This window comes from Akebia trifoliata, chromosome 16 (genome assembly GCF_017979445.1).
Source record: "Akebia trifoliata isolate Shusen 1 chromosome 16, ASM1797944v1, whole genome shotgun sequence".
NCBI classification, from domain to species: Eukaryota; Viridiplantae; Streptophyta; class Magnoliopsida; order Ranunculales; family Lardizabalaceae; genus Akebia; species Akebia trifoliata.
In genome coordinates, this window is record NC_141390.1 from 15,361,460 (window position 1) to 15,383,229 (window position 21,770).

Sequence of the window (21,770 nt, forward strand, 5' to 3'; positions counted from 1 at the left end):
AGCGCATTAACGAATTAACTAATAATCTAGCTTCAAAGACAAGAAGATAAGAGTCGGGCTCAAGAAAGCAAAGGTCATTGACCTCGGAACGGAAATAAATTCCTAAAGAGATTCAAATAGAAACCATCTTATCTCTAGAGGAACACAAGGGGATAATGAATTTTTTCAGAAATTTCAAAAGACTTGTTCGTGTGATCATATGAGGGTATGTTAGGTACAAGCTTGAGTGTTGTTCAACATGGACTAGATACTCGTCTATATCAATGGAATCAAAGAAGATGTTATAAAATGTACCAGTGCTATCCTCACTACATCTTGAGTTGCAAATCACATATTATCAATCGATATGGGGATACCTTTTGAATTGATTTCTGATAATGGGTCGTGCTTCAAAGCATAAATCATTACTCTGTGATCAAAGTTGAAGATCCGGCATCACACATTATCTCTCTACCGTCCTCAGATTAATGAAAAGGTTGAAGCAGCTAGTAAAAAATCTCAAAACAATCATCAAGACAATGCGTCAATCACACCAGGATTAGTTAGAGATGTTACTATTCACACTAGGGGCACATCATACTTCAATACAGTCTTCCACTGGAGCTATTCCCTATTTTCTAGTGTATGATATGGAAACAATCTTACCAGTTGAAATGTGAATTCCGTCTCTCAAGGTCTTGTTGGAAAATCATTTGTTAGAAACAGATTGGGTTCGTCAGCAGTATGAAGAATTAAACTTGATCGAAGAAAACGAGTTAAAGCCCTGTACCACGTGCAAGCTTATCTAAGAAGAGTCACCCGTGCATTTGACAAAAAGTTCAAAGCTCATCATTTACAAGTCAAAGATTTAACTATCAGACTTCAAAGAAAATTGAACACTCCTCCTCGATTATAGGAGAAAGTCTAAATTGGAAAAATTCATTCATTAAGGAAATACTGTCTGGAAAAGTCGTCAGACTTCAAGATCATGATGGAGGTGAACTACCAGAACCAACCAACATTGACCAAATCAAACGGTACTACATTTAAGGAGACCATCTTTGACCGAATCAATTCTCTTGTTACCCAGTTCAATATATCCTTTCTCAACCCCTTTGCAACCTTTTTCAAAAAGAAAAATTATGCCTTTTTCTTTCTTAGCCCGATCACCTAACCTAGGGGAGGGAAAAATTCGAACTACGTTTTGGTCTGATCCCAAAATTCTGGGGTACGTAGGCAACCTGAGAAATTACTTCAGGCCCGACCACATCAATAAAAAAAAAAGTCTATATTCCCTGACAAGAAAAAAATCAAGAAAAAAATTCAAAAGAAAAGAAATATCATCCAAAATGGGGAAGAAAATTTAAAGAAAAAGGAATAATTTAAAAAGAAATGCCACACAAGGGGCATTTGGGTTTTTGAGCCTCAAAATTCCTTTTTTTTTATACCCAGTCCCAAGCCTACCTATAAAAGTCCTCCTAAGTACTGTACGAGAAGTCAAGGAAGATAGCAAAGCATGATTAGACAGCGACTCCAGAAGTTCAGAAGAGAAGGAAAAGATAAAAAATGATGAAGCCTGCTAAGTTGAAAACCCGAAAAGGGCGACTTAGGCAAAAATTAAGGCAAGCTCGCAAGGTTGAAAATCTGAAAGGACAACTTTGGCAACAATTAGAGCAAAGAAAAAGAGAAGAGCTCGCTAGATCGAAAACCTGAAAAGGCGATCTAGGCAAAAGCTAGAGCAAGCTCGCTAGATTGAAAACCTGAAAAGGTGATCTAGGCAAGAGTTAGAGCAACAAAGAAAAACAGAAGAAAATTCCAAGCTGAGAGCGGTCCGAGCTGAAACATCAGAAGTCCGAATAATCAAGTTCAATACTTAGCTTAAACCAGGAATAGACTCAGAAGTCCCAAGTATCTTATCTACGATCGATCTGAAAATGTTTACTACCCCAAGTGAACCAAGGGAGATAAGGGTGAATTCTATGATGAGTCTCGAAAGGAAATAATTTTGTACTCTTGAGCCTGATTCAAAACCTTCAATAAAATTAATCAAAATTAAAAGTTGAGTCTTTATTGCGCTTGTGGTAATCAATTATTTCAAACCTTCATACAAGGGGCATTTTCTTTCTTTTGTTAGTGTAACTTTTCCCCCTTATACTAGGGGCATTTTTTATGATGTGTTCAATTATTTTCAAGGCCATGGTCATTGTCAAACTAGGGGCATTTTGTCTTCGAGCAATGTTAATACTAAAAAAATAATAAGAACCCCAAAATAAGGTTACCCTCTTGATAACAGTTCTTTCGAAAAACTTTTGAGGTTTAAAAGAAATAAAAACTCAAGTTTTAAATTCATAAAACTTTTTGATAAATCCTTGAGGTTCAAACAAAAGCATATTGGATCTCACATAGGAGATATAACATTCTTTCGTTCTCCAGATTCTTTTCCAGATTCAATCATTCTTGGAATCAATCATTTCTCTTCCAGATTCATTATCTTCCAGATTTATTCGTTCTCCGGTTTGTTCTAATCAGTTTTCTCCAAAATTCATTCATTCCTCTACCAGTTTTGCTCAGTTGCCGCCAAGGGTTATCTTGGATTTTGCTCAGTTGCCGCCAATGATTATCTTGGATTTTGCTCAGTTGCCGCCAAGGGTTATCTTGGATTTTGCTCAGTCTCCGCCAAGGGTTATCTTGGATTTTGCTCAGTCTTCGCCAAGGGTTATCTTGGATTTTGCTCAGTTATCGTCGAGGGTTTTCTCGAAATTTTACTCAAATTATGCCCAGTTTATGCTCAGATTATGCTAAATTTATGCTCTGGTTTTACTCAGTTTCACACAATGCACACACTTGCACATTTGCACTTTTTAGTCAGGGAGAATTGTCTAAAATTCAAGGATCTGACACGGTCAGTGAGAGTTTGCGCTCAAGGACCTGACAACCTTTTGATTCGGGGAGAGCTTTATTATCAAGGATCCGAACACCCTGACGAATTGCTGAATCAGGCTGCAAAATGAACTGTCACTAGCTTTGGCATTCGGATATTGCACTATCTACCAAAATAGATTTGCTATCTAATTTGCTTCAACCCTCTGCCAAAGAGGGGCATCTGTAGACACCCCATTTTTGCACTCGCCTGATTAATCAACTCGTCAACCCGATCGCAAGAATTCCCAATGATGGATGTGTATTCCATTGCTTTACTTTGTTACCAGATTTGTTTCAGAAATCCAGATGAGGTATCTCGAATTGACAAAACCTTAGAAACCACGCTACGCTAGGAAAGTACGACCCCAGAAACATAGAAATCATCATCTTGCAGACCAAAAAGAAGCTTCACGATAAAAATCACTAAAAATTACCAAATTACCAAAATACCCCTAACCTCAAAATAACCCTAGAGCCTACGTTACGCTTAGGAAAACCCATTCCAACACATAAAATGACAAATCGGAACCAAATAAATCATTTCACCAATTTTAACAGAATTTGACAAAATTACGAAAATGCCCCTCATAAAGTTCACAACCATTTCACACAAAAAATTTCATAAATAACAAAAACTAACATTCTCATTGAATTCCTTACGAAAAACCGATTCTAAAACATCATAGAACATTAAAAACTGACTTAAAACGTGAAAAGTCCTCTCCGGGGGCAAAACGGTAATTTCACAATTTTCATAATTAAAAAATTCGAAATTAATAAATAAAATATTAAATAATTAAATTTAAACATTAATGAAGTTAATTTAAAATTTTGAACCTAAAAAATCGATTAATCGGACTCTCAAGCAAAATTGTTGAGGGTTCGTGGGATATTTCTTTAAGGACCCCTCCATTTGGAGGTCCAAAGAATTAAAGATATTTTAGAGGGGAGTTCTCCAAAATTAAAAGTAAATCAAGCAAGACTGAAGTCAAGGTATTAAAGTCAATCAAGTGAGACTGAAGTCAAAATTAAAGTCAATTAAGCAAGACTGAAGTCAAAATATTAAAAGTCAATCAATTAAGACTAAAGTCAAAACATTAAAAGTCAATCAAATAAGACCAAAAGTCATAATAGAATTATAATTGATTAATAACTCTATCTAATAGAGTTCTAACTTAAAAATAATTCTACCTAAAACAATTCTAATTAAAACACAATTCTACCTAAAACAAAGTCAAATTAAAACACAACTCTAATTAAAAGATCTCTAATTAAACACTAACTCTATCCAAATCAACCCCTAAAAACATCTATAAATAGAGGTGCTCACACCCTATTTTCGTATCAAATAATAAATCCTAAGAGAAGTAGGTCTAGAAGCTCCCCTAGCCCCCTATAAACCCTAGTTTTGGAGCCCCAACTCCTTACCTAACATCCCCCCTTCAATTTTAGTCTAGAAAACACCTAAAAGCCCTCCAAAAACACCCTCAAATCCGCAACAAACTTGAAGAGTTCAGATCCAAAAGCAAAGAGATACCTCGGTCTAGGAGATCTGAAGTCAAATCCGGAGACAGAACGAAGCAAGGGAGCACGGTACAAGGAGCTCTTTTTGTCAGATCTGAGGGAACAAAGTCCTTGCTATCGGAAAGGTAAATTTTTATTTTTATTTATTTTTATCTAGGTTTTTAGCAATGTGATATATTTGGGAAGTTAGTAGAGACCGGCTTTGGCCGGGCGGGGTTGGTGCCTAACACCTTCTAACCCCGTAACATGATCCCCGAATTTAGATTTTTTGTGGTAGATTAGTTCTTTTTATCCATGTTAGAGTCAGTTTGGTTCCTAGACCACAATAACTAGGTGGCGACTCCCAAACCTCAAGAGTCAAAAGCGGATCCGCGCACCCCGCAGATCGAGAGGGCGGTTTCACTTACCCAAATCCATTTGGGTAGAGTGTTTGGTGAGATGAGGTGAGTGATGGTTGATGGAGATAATGAGGGCGTAAGGTGTTAGGTTGATGGAAGAGGTAAGGTGTTTAGATTTGGGAGGATGGGTAGTGTAAGAGGTTGGTTGGTTGGATTTTAGGAGAATTGATGGGATGATGACATATGGCAAATGGAGAGGTGATGAGATTAGTTGATTGGTGATAGTGGTTGTTTGATTAAAGAGAAGGGTATGGGTTAGTTTGGTGATGATGGTGGGAGGTATGGGTTGAGGTGATTTTGTTGAAGTTTTTAAAGGGAAAGTGATGGGTCGAGGTGTAGAAGATATGGGTTGTGGTGTGGGTGGTTGATGGTGTTAGAGAAGGGTAATAGGTTAGGTTAGGGTATGGTAAGGGTTGATGTGATTTTTGAGGAGAAATGAGGTGTTAGATTTATTATTTAAGAAAGGTGATGGGGGTAGGTAATTAGATGAGGAAGGTGAGAGGGGATGATGACATGTGTCATCTTTTGATGTTAAGAGGGTGATTGGTTGGTGTGGGTAGTGACTAATGGGTTATGGTTGTGGGTTGGATAATGAATTGGATATGAATAATGATTTGTGGGCCTTGTAGTGTTGGGCTTGAGTTTTAGAGATGACTTTGAGTTTTAGAGGTTAGTTAGGGGTTACCTTGAAAATGGTTATGAGGGTTTGGGTTGTTTTTAGGGTTTAGGTAGTATAGGATTAAATTTAGGTTAGAGGTAAGGTGAGAAATTAATTTAGGAAAGATTAAGGGTTTGTGGGCCTTGAATGGGCTTAAGGTGTTTGTGGATTTCGAGGCGGAGTGGTGGATGGTGGATGGAGTGATAGGTGTCCCAAGTTTCATTTTTTATCTTTTTAGGAATTTTTAGAATCGTTGGATTGATCAAAATGCCACGTGTTGACAAATCGGGCTTTTTAGGTTCGTTGGAGAATTTTATTGATAATTCCGGTATTTTTGGATACCAGAGCAGAGCGGTGAAGGTTGGTAGGTCCAATCCCTTTGGCGGGTCCCTTAGACCATTGGGAGGTCTTAGGGGCCTCGGTTTGGTCAAAAATGTCATTTTCAATGTTTAGGGCCCTTGAGGCCCATTGACAAATTTTATTGACATTTTGGATTTTTAGAGTGGAGCGGGGTGGGTAGGAGTGTATCGAGTCTTTTTGGATGGGCCCGTTAAACCGTTGGGAGGTCTTACGGGCCTCGATTCGATCAAAATGTCAAATTTTTTGTGATTTGGGCCTTTGAGACTCGTTGGCACATTTTGTTGAAAAATTATTATTTTTGGGCCCCTTTCGAGTATGGGCCCGTTCAAATTGGGGTGTCTACAGCTGCCCTTCTTTACAAGAATTGTGTGCAAAGAACTACAAAGAATAAACTAAACTCTTATTTGTACGGACTAGAAAATTTTGTACAACACGACTTTGGATTACTGATTGAATTGATGATTTTTGTAGAAAATGACTACTCAAGCACAAGGTCTGACAGAGTTTTGCCTTATTAATTCCTTGATCTCGATGGTACGGAGCTCGTTTGAGATCTCAGATCTGGTGAAAATTTGATGAGTTTTGAAAATCAGATATTTTTTGTTGTGTTTTGACAAATCGGAGTTCAGTGCAATTCAAAAGGATTTTTGAAATTCTTTTTGCTTTTTTATTTTTGATATTTTTGTTTTTTTTTAATTTATTTTTTTATATTTTTTGTTTTTGATTTTTTTTTATTTTTAAATTTGGTATTTTCTTGATTTTTAATTTTTTGTATTTCTTGATTTTTGATTTTTGATTTTTTTTTTTGGCATTTTTGATGTTTTTTTTTATATTTTCTTGATTTTTTTTGTGAGAAGGTTTAATGGGGCTTGAACAAGTTGGTGTTCACACTCTCCTTGCCTAAGGTATCGTTGCAATAAGGCTTGATTGAGCCTATGTTGACGTGTTGGGTTCCCGAACTCAACCTTTTTCATTTTGGGGAACACGAAATGACTCCCACTATTGAAGAGCTTGAAGTGTTGTTAGGTCTCAAGATGTCAGGTATGGTTATTGTTCCACCTTTGTGCGATGGTTGTCGAGGTGAGGCTTCCGACTTTTTGGGGATAAATTGTAAGTTTTTGAAGATTCCGGATGATGGATTGGTTTTAAAGACAATGTCTAAATCCTTCTTGATTGAACGTCTTACAGATCCCTTGAAGCCGTTGATACACTTTAATGCTGTCACTTTGATGGTGGTGAGTCAACTCTTGTTTTCGAATGGTGGAGACATCATAGATCTTTCTCTTATTCACGTGATCCAACAAGTCTGGAAGGGACGCCGGTTGGCATCGATGCTTTTGAGTGAAATGTTTCAATCTCTCACAGCTTGTTCGTCCAGTCGTGATCGAATTTTTCGAGGATTTGCTCTACTGCTGTAGGTAAATTCCAAACTTAGCTTAGATTTAAATTTACTAGTTTTTCAAGGTTTAGAATGCTTCTGTTATTGTTGCTTTGGTTTATGAATCACATGGCCTCAACTGAAGTTGTTAACCACCCATTTTGCGTTAATGTCGATCTTGTACTTATGATGTCGAGAAGAGTTGCTCCCTTCGTTTCGGGTGGCAAAAAATAATAGTATGCTTTTATTTGTAATCTTCATGATGAAGAGGTGCGATGGGTTGGTGCATTTCAACCTCGAGGGTCTCCCGTGGTTGCATTTGATGGTTCTCGTTTTCTCGTTTTGATTGGTCTCAAGGGTGGAACCCACTACGTACCACTTTGGGTTCTTCGGCAGTTTGGCTATAATCAAGGTGTGCTCATCCCGAAGAATTTAAATGAGTTAGTTGGTCTTCTATCGATTGTACTTCTGAGTCGACTCGTAAAAGAATGGAGTCAAGTTGAGTTTTTGAGTTGACCCGTCTTTGCAGCGCATCTGTTTCAGGCATACTTACATTGGATTCGAGAATTCGTTTCTAGGAGGCCATCGGTGCCGATAGTTCCCCGAACACCCCCTGGTGCTTCATCCTTATTTGATTATCAAGATCGAGTGGAGGAATCTCAGACCGATCATTGTTAAATTTAGGCTATCTGACTCAAATCAGAGAACAAAATGCAGAAAGAGATTGTTCGGCTGACATCCGAACTTGTCCAGTCGGGATCTAGTGATAGTGGTGAAATGACTAGGCTTCGAGCTGAAGTTGTCAAGTTGAGGGACCTACTTGCCCAGTATCCTCATTTTGATGACTTTGCAGCATATTTGGTAAGTCGCGATGCTTCAGATGCCGAAAGAGTGATGATGAGCCAGGCTGCCTGGATCAGGGCTTTGGAGGAATGCCTTGAGTCATTTTTCATTTCTTACCATGATGTTTGATCGACTGCGTTGTAATCTTACCTTTTGTATTTTCTTGGCATTATCTGAATGTAAGTAAAATATTGAAAGAGTAATGCAAAGAAAATAAGTTTTGTACTTACTTGGCCTCAGGTATATCTATTGTTTCTGAAAACACGAAGGTTTGTTGAATGAGTCCTAGATTTGTTGTCATTGGCCAAAATAGTAATTTTATTTTGAAATTTTGTGAAATATTTTTATCAAATGAGTATGATAAATTCAGAGTTTGTAAAATCTTAGGTTGTAACGGTTTTGGTGTTTTTGCCAAACACAGGGGATACAAGCGTCAATTACTCTTTTGATTCCTTTAGAGTCATCCCCAGTGCCCGGGTATTAGAAGACTATTGTCTGTTTGGGTCTTGGGATTTTGGAAAGATTTGCCATTCACAATTTATACTCTTGCGGGTCAGGAGTTTTTTTTTCTTTTTCTTTTATTTTTGTTTACCTTTATTATCCTTAACACCAGTTACGATTTTCACCAGACCCGATTTCCACTTTTTTGCACATCGACGTCCTTTTTAGGATTTTCATCGTGCCGGTGGCTTTGATTTTGTCATAGTCTGATTCTTTTACTCATAGAGCCCTTTCGTATTTTCACTATGTCCTTTCAGACTATGCTTGTATTTTTTTTGATTTTTACATTACAGTTCTTACTCGGAGTCTTTGTGTCTTTGTGGCTTGGTGACTCAAGTTGAGTTGCGAGATTGGGGATTCTACTTTTGTAGTGGCACTCTTTCTTGAGTAATAAATCTAGATTCCCCTCTCGAGTTTGCTGACGACTATTCGTGGTTCGACTACTTTACACTTCAAGTATTCTTTTTTTTCGAATATCCGACCTGGCCTCCCCTCTCGAGTCTTCCAATAACTAACAAGACTTTGAGGTCCGGACCAAGCCGCAAGATCATTGGTGCTGGCATCGTCACTATGTTGTCCTAAAACATTCCCTGATCTAAAAGGACTTTTAGTGGGACGAAACGTTGGCTTAAGCTTATGGTAGTGAAATGATACAAAAGGTTAAAGTTTGGGTCTTAGTTGATCTAAAGTGTATTAGACATGGGGTTCGTCTATTTTTGTTTCGAAAAGGTGATCTGTGTCTCCTCCCAGCGTCTCGAACTTGTTTAGGTTGAAGATTTGGGTCGAACTCAGATCAAGTGCCCTAGTTTTTGTTTTTTATTTTATTTTATTTTTTTATATTTTTAGCCATTCACAATTTATCCTCATACGGGCCAGGATAGCAAGGATGGCCTTTTGTCCTCTCAGGGTTAGATCTTAGGCATAGTATTTCTTGACAGCGTCAGCATTAATCGGTTGTGGGGAGACTTGTCCGTCCATTTCTGTAAAGATCAGAGCTCCTCCCGTCATTATCTTTTTCACAATAAATAGTCCCTCATAGTTTGGTCTGAATTTTCCTCTAGCATCTTCTTGGATTGGTAGAATCTTTTTCAAAACAAGGTCTCCTGGCAAGAAATCTCTAGGCATGATTTTCTTATTGTAGGCATGAGCTATTCGTCATTGATAGATCTATCCATGACAAATAGCTGCAAGGCATTTTTCTTCGATCAGATTTAGTTGATCAAACCGAGTTTGAATCCATTCAACTTCATCTAACTCTGCTTCCTTTAAGATTTGGAGGGAAGGGATCTCGACCTCTACACGTAAGACTGCTTCCATTCCATATACCAATGAATACAGAGTTGCCCCAATCGAAGTCTTGAATGAGGTTCGATAGGCGTGAAGCACGAAAGGCAACATGTCGTGCCAATCTTTGTACGTAATCGCCATCTTCTCTATTATTTTCTTGATATTCTTGTTGACTGCTCTACTGCTCCGTTCATCTTAAGTCTGTAGGGTATAGAGTTGTGATGAGTGATCTGGAAGTCTTCACATATTTTGATCATATCTTTATTTTTGAAGTTCTGTGCATTGTCAGTCACTAGTCCGCTGGGCAGTCCATATCTGTAGATAATGTTGTTCTTGACGAATTTTAAGACATTACTTTTCGTGACGTTGGCGTATGAAGCAGCTTCTACCGACTTGGTGAAGTAATCGATAGCAACTAGAATGAAACGGTGCCCATTAGCATCTTTTGACGAGATCTGATCGATGATGTCCATGCCCCAAAGCGAGAAAGGCCAATGAGTGGTCATATTATACAGTTCCAAAGGTGGATCATTGATCTTGTTGGCATAAATCTGGCATAGATGGCATTTGCGAACATGCTAATAGCAGTCACTTTCCCTTGTTGTCTAGTAATATCCCATCTGCACAATCTTCTTCGCTAGCATATAACCATTCATGTGGGGTTCACAGACTCCACCATGTACAGTCTTGATTAATCGTTTTACTTCTGTTTCTGCCACACATCGGAGCACGACCTCGTGATGCAATTTCTTGTACAAAATACTATTGCTCAGGAAGAATTGGCATGCTAATTTTTGAATAGTCCTTCGATTGTTCGATGTTGCATCTGATGGGAGGGTTCGATATTTGAGGTATGCCTTGATGTCTGAGTACCATGGCTTTTCTTCAGATTCTTCTATTTCAACAGGTAAGCAATAGGCCGGCTCATCTTGAATTCCAATCTCAATTGGGTCGATGACTAGGTCTTCCGAGATATTGATCATAGAAGCAAGTGTAACTAGTGCATCTGCAAATTGATTTTTAGCACTCGGCATGTATGTGAATGAAATCCTGTCAAAGCACGAGCTTAGTTCTTCCAGATACTCGTAGTAAGGGACTAGTCTCTGTTCTCGAGTCTTCCATTCTCTAGTCGTCTGATAGACTACTAAGCTTAAATATCCAAAAGCATCGATCTCATCTACCTCGAGATCCAGTACTGCTTTCAACCCTGCTATGCACGCTTCATATTCAGTCTCGTTGTTAGAACATTATAATTTCAATCTAATGGCAATTGGCACATGGGACTTGTCCGGTTTGATCAAGATTGCCCCTATTCCGTTTTCTTTCTGATTAGCTACTCCGTTGAAGTACATTTTCCAGCTTGGTTCCTCATTATCGTCTTCAACCTCGGTGAGTAGTATGGCTTCATCCGGAAAGTTCATTTTTAATGGCTCATAGTCAGGCAACGGGTGCTTGGCTAGGTGGTCGACGATGGCTTTTCCCTTGATGGCCTTTTGAGTGACATAGGTGATGTCAAACTCGAATAATAATAATTGCCACTTCGTTGTACGACCTGTTAATGCTGATTTCTCGAAAAGATACTTCAGGGGATCCATCCTGACTATAAGCATAGTCGAGTAACTGAGCAAATAGTGACGTAATCATTAAGATGCCCAGACTAATGCACAGTAAGTCTTCTCAAGCGTTGAATATTTTGCCTTGTATTCAGTAAACTTCTTGCTGAGATAATAGATAGCCTGTTCCTTTCATCCAGATTCATCATGGTTTCCTAACACACATCCCATTGACGTTTCTTGCACTGAGAAATACATCAGTAGGGGTCGTCCTAGAGTATGAGGGACCAAGACAGGTGGATTGGGCATGTATTGCTTGATCTTATCGAATGCTTCCTAACAGTCTTTGTTCCACTTCTTCGGCATATCTTTCCTCAGTAGCTTGAAGACTGGCTCACAGATAGGCATGAGTCGAGCAATGAAACGACTGATATACTGTATTCTCCCCAAAAATACCTGAATATCTCTCTTTGAAATAGGTGCTTTCATCTCGAGGATATATTTAATCTTTACCGGATCTATTTCGATGCCCCTTGAGTTGATGATGAAACCCAGTAGTTTGCCCGATGTTGCCCTGAATACATATTTTGCTGTATTGAGCCTCAAACTGTACTTTCTAAGCTTGTCGAACAATTTATTTAAATTCACCAGATGGTCTTATTTAATGTCAGATTTAGCAATCATGTCGTCTACATAGACCTCCATTTCCTTGTGGATTATATCGTGGAATAATGCTTTCATTGTCCGTTGGTAAGTCGCCCCTACGTTTTTCAACCCGAATGGCATGACTTTGTAGTGGAAAGTGCCCCATGGTGTGATAAATGCCGTCTTTTCTTGATCTTCTTCTGCCATTTTTATCTGATTATAATCCGAGAAGCCATCCATAAACAAGAACATGCCGTGTTCTGCTGTACTATCGACTAGAGTGTCAATGTGTGATAGTGGGAAATCATCATTAGGACTGGCCTTGTTCAAGTCTCAATAGTCAACACATATGCGTACTTTTCCATCTTTCTTAGGTACTAGGAACATGTTAGCTAACTACTCAGGGTATGTAGAAACTGTGAGGAATCCTGCTTCGAACTACTTCATGACCTCATCTTTGACCTTGAGGGTCCATTCTGGTTTTAACCTTCTCAGTTTCTGTTTGATCGGCTTACTTCCGGGAACAATGGGTAGTTTGTGAACAACAAGATCTGTATCTAGACCTGGCATATCTCTGTATGACCATGCGAAGATGTCTTGATACTTTTGTAAGAGTTCGACCATTTCTTCCTTTTGCTGCGATGTTAATAAGGCTCCGATTTTGATAATTCATGGGTCCTTTTCGGTACCAAGATTGATTGAATCTGTATTCTCGATGTTTGACTGAACACCTTTCTCGTGACGTTCTACCAAGTCTTTGATTTCTTTAGGTGGGTACTCCATTTCATCTTCAGACTCTTCTTCGATCCCTATGAGGTCAAAGTCGAGTTCAAGATTGAAATTATACTCATCCCTTTCAAACTCTGTTTTATCTGGATGCTTATTTGATTGAAACAGATCCCTTGAAAATCTTTTCTTTAGATTTTGAAAAATATCTATTTTTTTTGCAATTTTGAAAGGTTTTTGATTTTTTTGTCTTTTGAATTTTGTTTTATTTTTTGGTCTTTTGAAAAATATTTGATTTTTTATTGCTTTTTGGATACCTGAAATAAGAAGAACAATCATGTAAATTTGTCAGTAAAGATAGGGAGCCCTCAAAATAGTTTTTACCTGAGGATGACGGCTCGTTATGATCCTCGGGCAAACTAGATTCGTCTAATGGCATTTTTTTTAAGGCCTCCATAGCCTCTAGGGTTAATGGGAATTATTCCCAGTTGTTCAAGAATTCCCCTTCTCTGAGGGGGCGAACGAGATGTGAAAGTGATTTGTTGGGTGGTTTGGTAGGTGGTTTGGAGATGACCATTATCTTCGATTAATTGTTGTCAGAGTTGGGCATAGTTTTCCCCAAACTTAGTGGGATGATGACTGATGCCCAGTTGATGCTAGTGGGGAAAGGTGATTCTTTTCCCTTACTCTCTATTGCTTCATCTTTTGTGGGCTCTCAAATTTTTTCTAATAGACTTTCATTGGAATCCCCATTGAATAAAACATCAATGCCTTCTATCAAAGATGGTTAGGACTCAACAACTGAGTCTTCTTGAATGTGCACAGGTTTGAAATTTACCATTCTCGACTTCCTTACTGGTTTTGTTGGCAGTGGTTCTGATAAACTGTTGGGTCTAGTCTGTGATTTGGGAAAGCTGACAATGATTTGAGGAACTCTACCTAGATTCCAGACATTCGGCTCACGATTTTACTCTCTCTCTAGTCGAAGCTCTTTTTCTTATCGTTCATCTCTGCTATATCCTTTTTCGTGGGCTTAAACCCCAGACCGAAATAAGGAGTGTGCTTTTTTGCATCGATCGGTGTAACTTTCCCTTTTCCTCCCAGTCCCAACCCTTGTCTGGGTCGGTAACCTGTTCTTTTCAAAACCTGACCAATCATCAGATTTGCCCTTGATAACTCTGTTTTTTTCCTTTTCTTTCCCTTTTTCAACATGATTAACTACAGTGAATTGATAAGAGTGGTAGAGTGTTTTGTCCTTCGTCATTTCTATGTCGATAAATGGCATATCCGGAGCTCTCCCAACTGGGATGAGATTTTCTGCTAAGACTGAAATCATCTTTTGCCCCATGATAAATTTGACTCTTTGGTGCAACGAGGAAGGTACTGCCCCGGCAATGTGGATCCATGGCTTGCCTAGAAGTAAGTTGAAGGTTGTCGGTATTTCTATGACTTCAAATGTTACTTCGAACGTACACGGAACTATCGTGATTGGTAGATCCACTTCTCTCAGAGAATCCCTTCTCGAGCTATTGAAACCTCGAATAACCTTGTTATTGGGTATGACATGCGATCAGTCTACGTTGAGCTTACGGAATGTTTCGAGAGGACAAACATTAATCGTCGAGCCATTATCAATCAATACTCTGGCTATCATCAGGCCCTTGCACATGACCATGATATTCAGTGGTTCAACGTGTCCCCGTCCCTCTGGTACGAACTCACTTTTTGTGAAGATGATAGGATTGAGGGCCATGATCTGACCAACTATCTGTTCTAACTGGACTGACGAAGTGGTTGCAGGTACGTGTGACTTTCCCAAGACTCTTAGCAATACCTCTTGATGTTCCTCGAATTTTTGTAAGAGATCCAGAATGTTGATTTGAGCTGGTTGCTTGTTCAATTGGTCTACTATATTATGCTTACTCTTATGAATGAGCTTAATGAAGTCTACAACTTCCTTATCTGTCACTTTTACCTTCTCTTCCATTTTTTTATCTTTATACATCTTACCCTTTCCTTTTTCTTTCCTTTTTTCTTCATCAGTCACCCCCTTTTTTGTTTCTTTTATTTCTTCTTTGATGCTTACTCCTTTTGTCGGCAACTTTTGACACCTTCCTACCTTTGTCATATGACCAATGTCAGTCACCATTACTTTCTTCATTGTATCGATCCCTATGGATGTGGTGATAGTTGTCTCGTAGCTCTAGGGGACGGTTTGATTCGAGCTATAGGGAAATGGTTTAGGTGAGCGGATGGTCATCGGAGGTGGATCAGGTTTTATACTAAGAATGAGGGGTGGTGGTGATGTTTGGATGTGGTAGTAATAGGAGGAGCTACTTGAGGAGTTGATAAAGTGTAGGGGATGACGAGTGGTGGTCGAGTGGATGAAGTGTAAGGTATGTGAAGGGGGGGTCGAACTGTATTTTGGGAACTTGGCAATTGACAATATATAAGGTATGATGAGAGGTGGTCGAGTAGTAGCATTGGGATCTTGATGATGGAGGGTGAGGTTAGCCAATCTGAGTGGCAGTCGTGTATTTCAATGTGGAGTTGTCGTGTAATGGTTAACTATGTTGATCGCAGGCATTCCTACTTTCTTTGTTAGGTGGACCATGATTTTTGCCCCAATAGGGGCTATCAAATCTGATGTGAAGTCGAGTTCTTCGTAAATAACATGCACTCCATGCCCATTTCCCCCTCTATTGATGTTTTGCTGCTGAGTGGGATTTGTCGACCTATCCAATATGAGTGGCTTTTTGTCTATCAGATTCTGTACTTGGTGCTTGAGCTGCTAGCATTGATCTGTAGAGTGCCCTGGAGCACCCATGTGGAATTCGCAAAATAAGTTAGGGTTTTACCTTGGACATTTCTCAGCTTCTGGATTTGGTGGCCTCTTAACGAGATATTCTCCCCTTAGCAAGATCGAGAATAATTTTGATAATGTCATTGGCAATTTAGTAAACACCCGGTTAACCCTATTTGGTCGTGCTTGCTGGCCTTGCTTATATTGTGGTGCTTGCTGTGTAACCAATAAAGGGTTTGCTTGGAATGGTTTCTGAGGTACAGGGGACCAGACTGGTGAAAGTATCGGAGCCCAAGAAGTTGACGGAGCTTGTGGTTTCAGCGCTGGTGCTGGAATGAAGAGGGGTCGGTTTGGTTGTACGTTGTTAACATGTGTTTCTTCTCTCTTCTTTACTACTGGCACTGGTTTTCTCTGAGAGGGGATCCCTACTGCTGTCCCTAAGCCTGTAAAGTCAAATATCAGACCGGTTCGGATCCCGTCCTCGACCCGATCTACTATTTATACCAGATTTGAAAATGTGCCTCTGGTGTGCCCCACTAGATGAGTGTAGAAGGCGTGCCTTAGTGTCGAGATAAACGTGGTATTCATCTCTTGTTCAGTCATTGCAGGTATTACTTGTAAGGTCGACTCTCGCCACTTCTATGCATACTCTTTCAACGTTTCTATTTTTTTTTGTCATCTTCGCCATATCATTTCGATCTAGACCAACATCCGTATTGAATCAGTAATTTTGCCAGAACGTCTTTGTTAGGTCCTGCTAGTTCTTAATGAGTGCGTGGTCCAATCCAGAGAATCATTTGAGTGCCGGCCATGTTAAACTCTTTTGAAACAACTGCATTGGCAATCTGTCATCCTCACCATATTGGCACATAGATCCACAATATAAGTTTAGATGTGATAGAGGACACTTTACTCCGTTATATTTTTCGAATTCTAAACACTTGAACTTGGCTGGCAACTATGCATTAGGGTAGAAGCAGATGTCCTTAAATCGAGTTCCACTCATGGTATTGGGGCCTTTCATCCTCCTCATTTCATCCTGTAGAGACTCAATTTGTTGAGCCAAATTTTCATCTGTCGCACTTTTGGTCTCTGTGGCCCTATACTCGCATTCGTCATCAGGAATGACCACAGGAGGTAGTCGATTTTGTGGAATATAGAGTGGGGGTCCTTGGTATTCTGGCGCTGCGGGAGGCATAGTGGTCCCTGGGGAGGTTGTTCGGGTAGATCCTGATTTGACCCTGTTGCAGGGTGTTGCATTGTCTGGGCTTGTATGATGTTGACATTGACTAACACGACACTTAACATCTTTTCTTGCCTCTCAACCATTTTTAATAGTGCTGCTATTCTGGGATCAGCGTCTGACGTTTGAGCTGCTGTGGGTCGTGCTGGTTCAGAAGAACTCATGGTGACAGTGGAAGATCTGAGAAAATACGGAGGTACTTTTGGCTGCTTATATTTCTTTCGTTTGGCCACTTGTGGGTACAGAAGACCTAGTATTATCATTTTGTTTACAAAAATAAAGATGCATGATGTTTTTATTAGGCCAGGTCCAGTTATTTATTATAAGGTAAATGAGTTTTAAAACAAAGGGTTTCTCGGTACGGAGCTGGTATCAATATAAAGTTGGCATCAGCGCGGAGCTGGATTGTGTATTTTTGAAAATAATTACATCAACACAAAGCTGGCATCAACACGGAGTTGGCATCAGCACGAAGCTAGCATCGACTCGGAGTCGGAAACATTTTGAACAAGGAAATTTCATCAGCACGGAGTTGGCATCGACACAGAATCGATAAAATATTTGAAAAGAGAATTATATTAGCGCGGAGCTGGCATCGACACGGAGTCGGTAAAATATTTTTTTGAAAAAAAATTATCTCAGCACGAAGTTGGCATCGACATAGAGTCGTTAAAATATTTTGAAAAAAAGGGAATTTCATCAGTATGGAACTGGAATCAACACGGAGTCAGTAAAATCTTTTGAAAAAAGAATTACATCAGTGCGGAGTTGGCATCGACATGGAGTCGGTAAAATATTTTTTTTTGAAAAAAAATTACCTCAGCACGGAGTTGGCATCGACACGGAGTCGATATCAGCACGGAGCTGGCATCGACACGGAGTCGGCAACAACACGGAGTTTGCATCAGCACGGAGTTGGCATCAACACGGAGTTGGTATAACATTGAGAAAAAAGAATTACATTAGCACGAGACTGGCATCGACACGGAGTCGGTATAACATTTTGAAAAAATGGATTGCTGCAAACAAGTCAAGTTGAAAAGATATATATTTTTTTGTTAGCCCTCAATCTAATTCTATGAAATCAATGCCGGCCAGTTAGATTTCCAGGGAAGAGGCGGAGCACAATGACACTCTTAAATTACCTCATTTCCTTGAATAGACGTAGTCTATCCCCATCGTATCAACAGGGCAAGATCTTTCTAGGCATCGACTTTGATCAAGGACTACAATTGATGCTTTTAAAAAAAAATTTGATTGAAAAAATTGAATTAATTTGAGTTGATTGATCAATTGTCAGCCTTGTTAGATTATGGATCATGGACTTGGTTTGATATGGGTCGTGGACCCGGTATGTAGTAGATTTGGGTCATGGACCTAGTTGAAATAGATCTGTGTCGTGGACACAGTTGAAATAGATTTGGGTTGTGGACTCAGTTGAAGTAGATTTGAGTTATGGACCCAGTTGAAATGGATATAGGTCGTGGACCCAGTTGTAGTGAATGTGGGTTGTGGACCCAATTGAAATAGATCTAGGTCATGGATCCAGTTGTAGTGGATCTGGGTTGTGGACCCAGTTGAAATGGATCTTGGTCGTAGACCCAATTGAAATGGATCTGGGTCGTGGACCCAATTATAGTGGATTTGGGTTGTGGACCCAGTTGAAATGGATCTGGGTCGTGGACCCAGTTGTAGTGGATCTGGATTGTGAACCCAGTTGAAACGGATTTAGGTCATGGATCCAGTTGAAATGGATATAAGTGATGAACCCAATTGTAGTGGATCTAGGTTGTGAAACCAATTGTAATGGATTTGGGTCGTGCACCCCGTTGTAGTAGATTTGGGTTGTGGACCCAGTTAAAACGGATCTGGGTCGTGGACCGAGTTGAAATGGATATGGGTCGTGGGCCCAGTTGAAATGGATTTGGGTTGTGGACCCACTTGTAGTGGATTTGGGTCGTGGACCCAGTTGAAATGGATATGGGTCATGGACCCAGTTGGAAGTATATATGGGTCGCGGACCCAATTAGAAGTGGGTATGGGTCGTGGACCCATTTTAGATGGATATGGGTTGTGGACCCATTTTTTATGTTTGGTGATGACAGTAACGGATTTGATTGTAGGCGAGGTTGATGGTGTACTACTTTAGGTGGGGTCAACTTTGATCGATAGAATGTATGCGAGTTCTGTTTTGATCAAACAAAGAAAAACGGCGAGGAGAGGGTCCTAAGCTTAATTAAAAAATGATCCATTTAAGCATTTTTAAGCCTTAAATATCAAAAGAAAAATAAACCCGAGAACAAAAGTTGTCAAGACTGATGTCAGAAACAAAATGAGCAAATTTTTTTTTTCATCCGTATTTCAAGTACGGATATAGGTTTTTCATACCTATCCGTGCTTGAAATACAGACCAGTACGAATTTTTGGCTAAATTTTTTTAATTTTTAATTTTATATTTTTTATTAAGTTTGTTAATCCAATATTGAGGTACATTGCTTTTGATTTTTGGCTTAGGCAAAAAAAAAGTTACATTTTTTCATTTTTTTCATTTTTTGTTTTGTTTTGTTTTTTATTTTTCATGATATATATGATAAAAAAATTGATTTTTCCCCTCTTACCAAGGGAATAAGCAAAGAAAAGACATACCCCTAAGCCTATACAATCTTTCCATTGTGGGCTTATAACTTGGGCTTCGAGTCCCGAATACACTAAACATTTACAACGTTACTTCGAGGGTCGATATAAAATTGAAAAATTGTGTCCTAGCATTGTCTAATCGGGCACATGCATGCGGCTAGTAGGTGGTTTCACGGCTACCCGATCTTCAAACCTCGATGCATACCGAAGTACGCACGTCGTTAGTTGGTGATCGGATTTGATGTGTTCATCCTCGACACTTGAAATAACGATCTCAAGCTGTAGAACTACCAGGCATCGGGGCTAAATATATTGAGGGTGGGGTGGTCGTGCAATGGGGTTATGCGCGCAAGTGCATACGTGCATTTTCATTTATTTCTTTTATCGACACCCTTACAAATATCCTTGAAGTAAAAGAAAATAAATATGTCACTTGAAAAAAAAAATGAACATGAACAACAAACATAAACTATGTTAATAAACCAAATAAAAATAATTTTTTTTCTGTTTTGATTTTTTGGAAGTAACCGAGTTGACACGAGAGTAGAACCTTGTTCTCCAGTGGAGTCGCCAGCTGTAGATACGTGGTTTTGCGATTACGATGGCCACATCACTAAGGTTTGAGTTGATGAAAACCAGAAAGTGGATATTTTGTTTGAAATATTGAAAATGGTAAAAATCGAAAAAAATGAAAAACGGTATGAAACGGTAAAATGTCAGAGTCACACCCGAGGGGTGATTTCTGCATTTTATATTGTTGTGTTGTGTGTAGGTTAGTGAACGGATATCCAGGGATAATATTACTGGTTGCATGTTTATTTACTTTCTGTTAGCGCAAGGTGCTGTTTACTTTTCCGTTATGTTATTTATTTTAGGTCGGGTGGCCACATTTGCATGGTAGGAAACTGGATATCCATTCCCAATCTTATATTGTTAATTTCTCTTTTATTTTCAAATGAAAATAATATATATAGGGGGCGGTTCACTAGCTCTAAAGTTTGCCAAACATTGTGCCAAACATTTTTCAAAACATGGGTTAGAAGCTTTGGAATGAGTTGATTTTTTGTGAGGATGATCTCTATGACGAGGAGATCATCCTTACAAAAAATCAGCATATTCCAAAACTTCTAACCCCCATCAAAAGTGATTTACAAAAATTGGACGGTCCACTATTCTTCAACTTGTAAACTAGGGTCAGAAGTTTCAAAATGAGCTGATTTTTGGTGAGGATGATCTTTTCATCGTAGAGATTATTCTCACAAAAAATCAGCCTATTCTAAAACTTCTAACCCCATCAAAAGTGATTTACAAAAAAGGTTTGGCAAACTTTAGGGCTGCCGAACTGCTTATATATATATTTTCAATGTTTGGCAAACTTTAGGGTTGCCGAACCGCTTATATATATGTAGCTATTTTGTGAGCTGTTAAAGAGTCTGTGAATGCCTGAAGGGATAGTGCATCATATCATTCTAAGTGGTGTACTATCCTGGGATGTACGGTAGGGACCACCAAGCTCATACGTGGTATGGGACGCGTATGAGAATGATGAAACAATTGGAATCCTGGTTATTCCTCTCTATCTTTACCAGTAAGCTTGTAATGTAAAGGTGGTCGTGTACAAATGGTTTGTAGATTTAGGAATCACATGCACGCCTGATAGGCATAGACAAAGATGATTAGTCAGTGATCACTAATAATCTATAGTAGTCGAACGTTCTGACACATCGAAAAGAGACCCATTGTTTACGGTCATGTCAAACAGCCAGCTTGAGCCTGATAAATGATCCTGTAAGTATGGTAAATTGCGACCAGTCACAAAATCAGGAACAAATACTTTATTATGAAACATCATGTCCCGACTGGAAACAATCCAGTCATGAATCCCAACTCTCTAATTCCATTACTCCACCATTGTGTATTATCTATCTGTTGTCTTATTTTGATATATAAAATGAAATGCATGTTTAATGTTTCCGTTTGGTCAATTAGATTTGTATATAAATAAAATGTTATAGTGTGTACTACTGAAGATATAATGTGAGTTTTAAAATGTTTAGTTGTTCATCCCTGGCTATATGAACCAGTTAATCGTAGTTTCTTATGTAAAACTTTGCATATTTGAAAATGATTCAGTATATGTATTCGTTCATGTTAGGAGAGGTTATTGGCAGAAATCGTTTGCTTTCCTACTGGGTAACCATTATTACTCATCCTTTCTTTCTTCATTTTTTTCGTTTCAGATTTAGAGCTTGGCGATGCAGGTATAGAGCACGAGTGAGGATCATCTGGTTGGTCAGATAGACAACTAGAGTT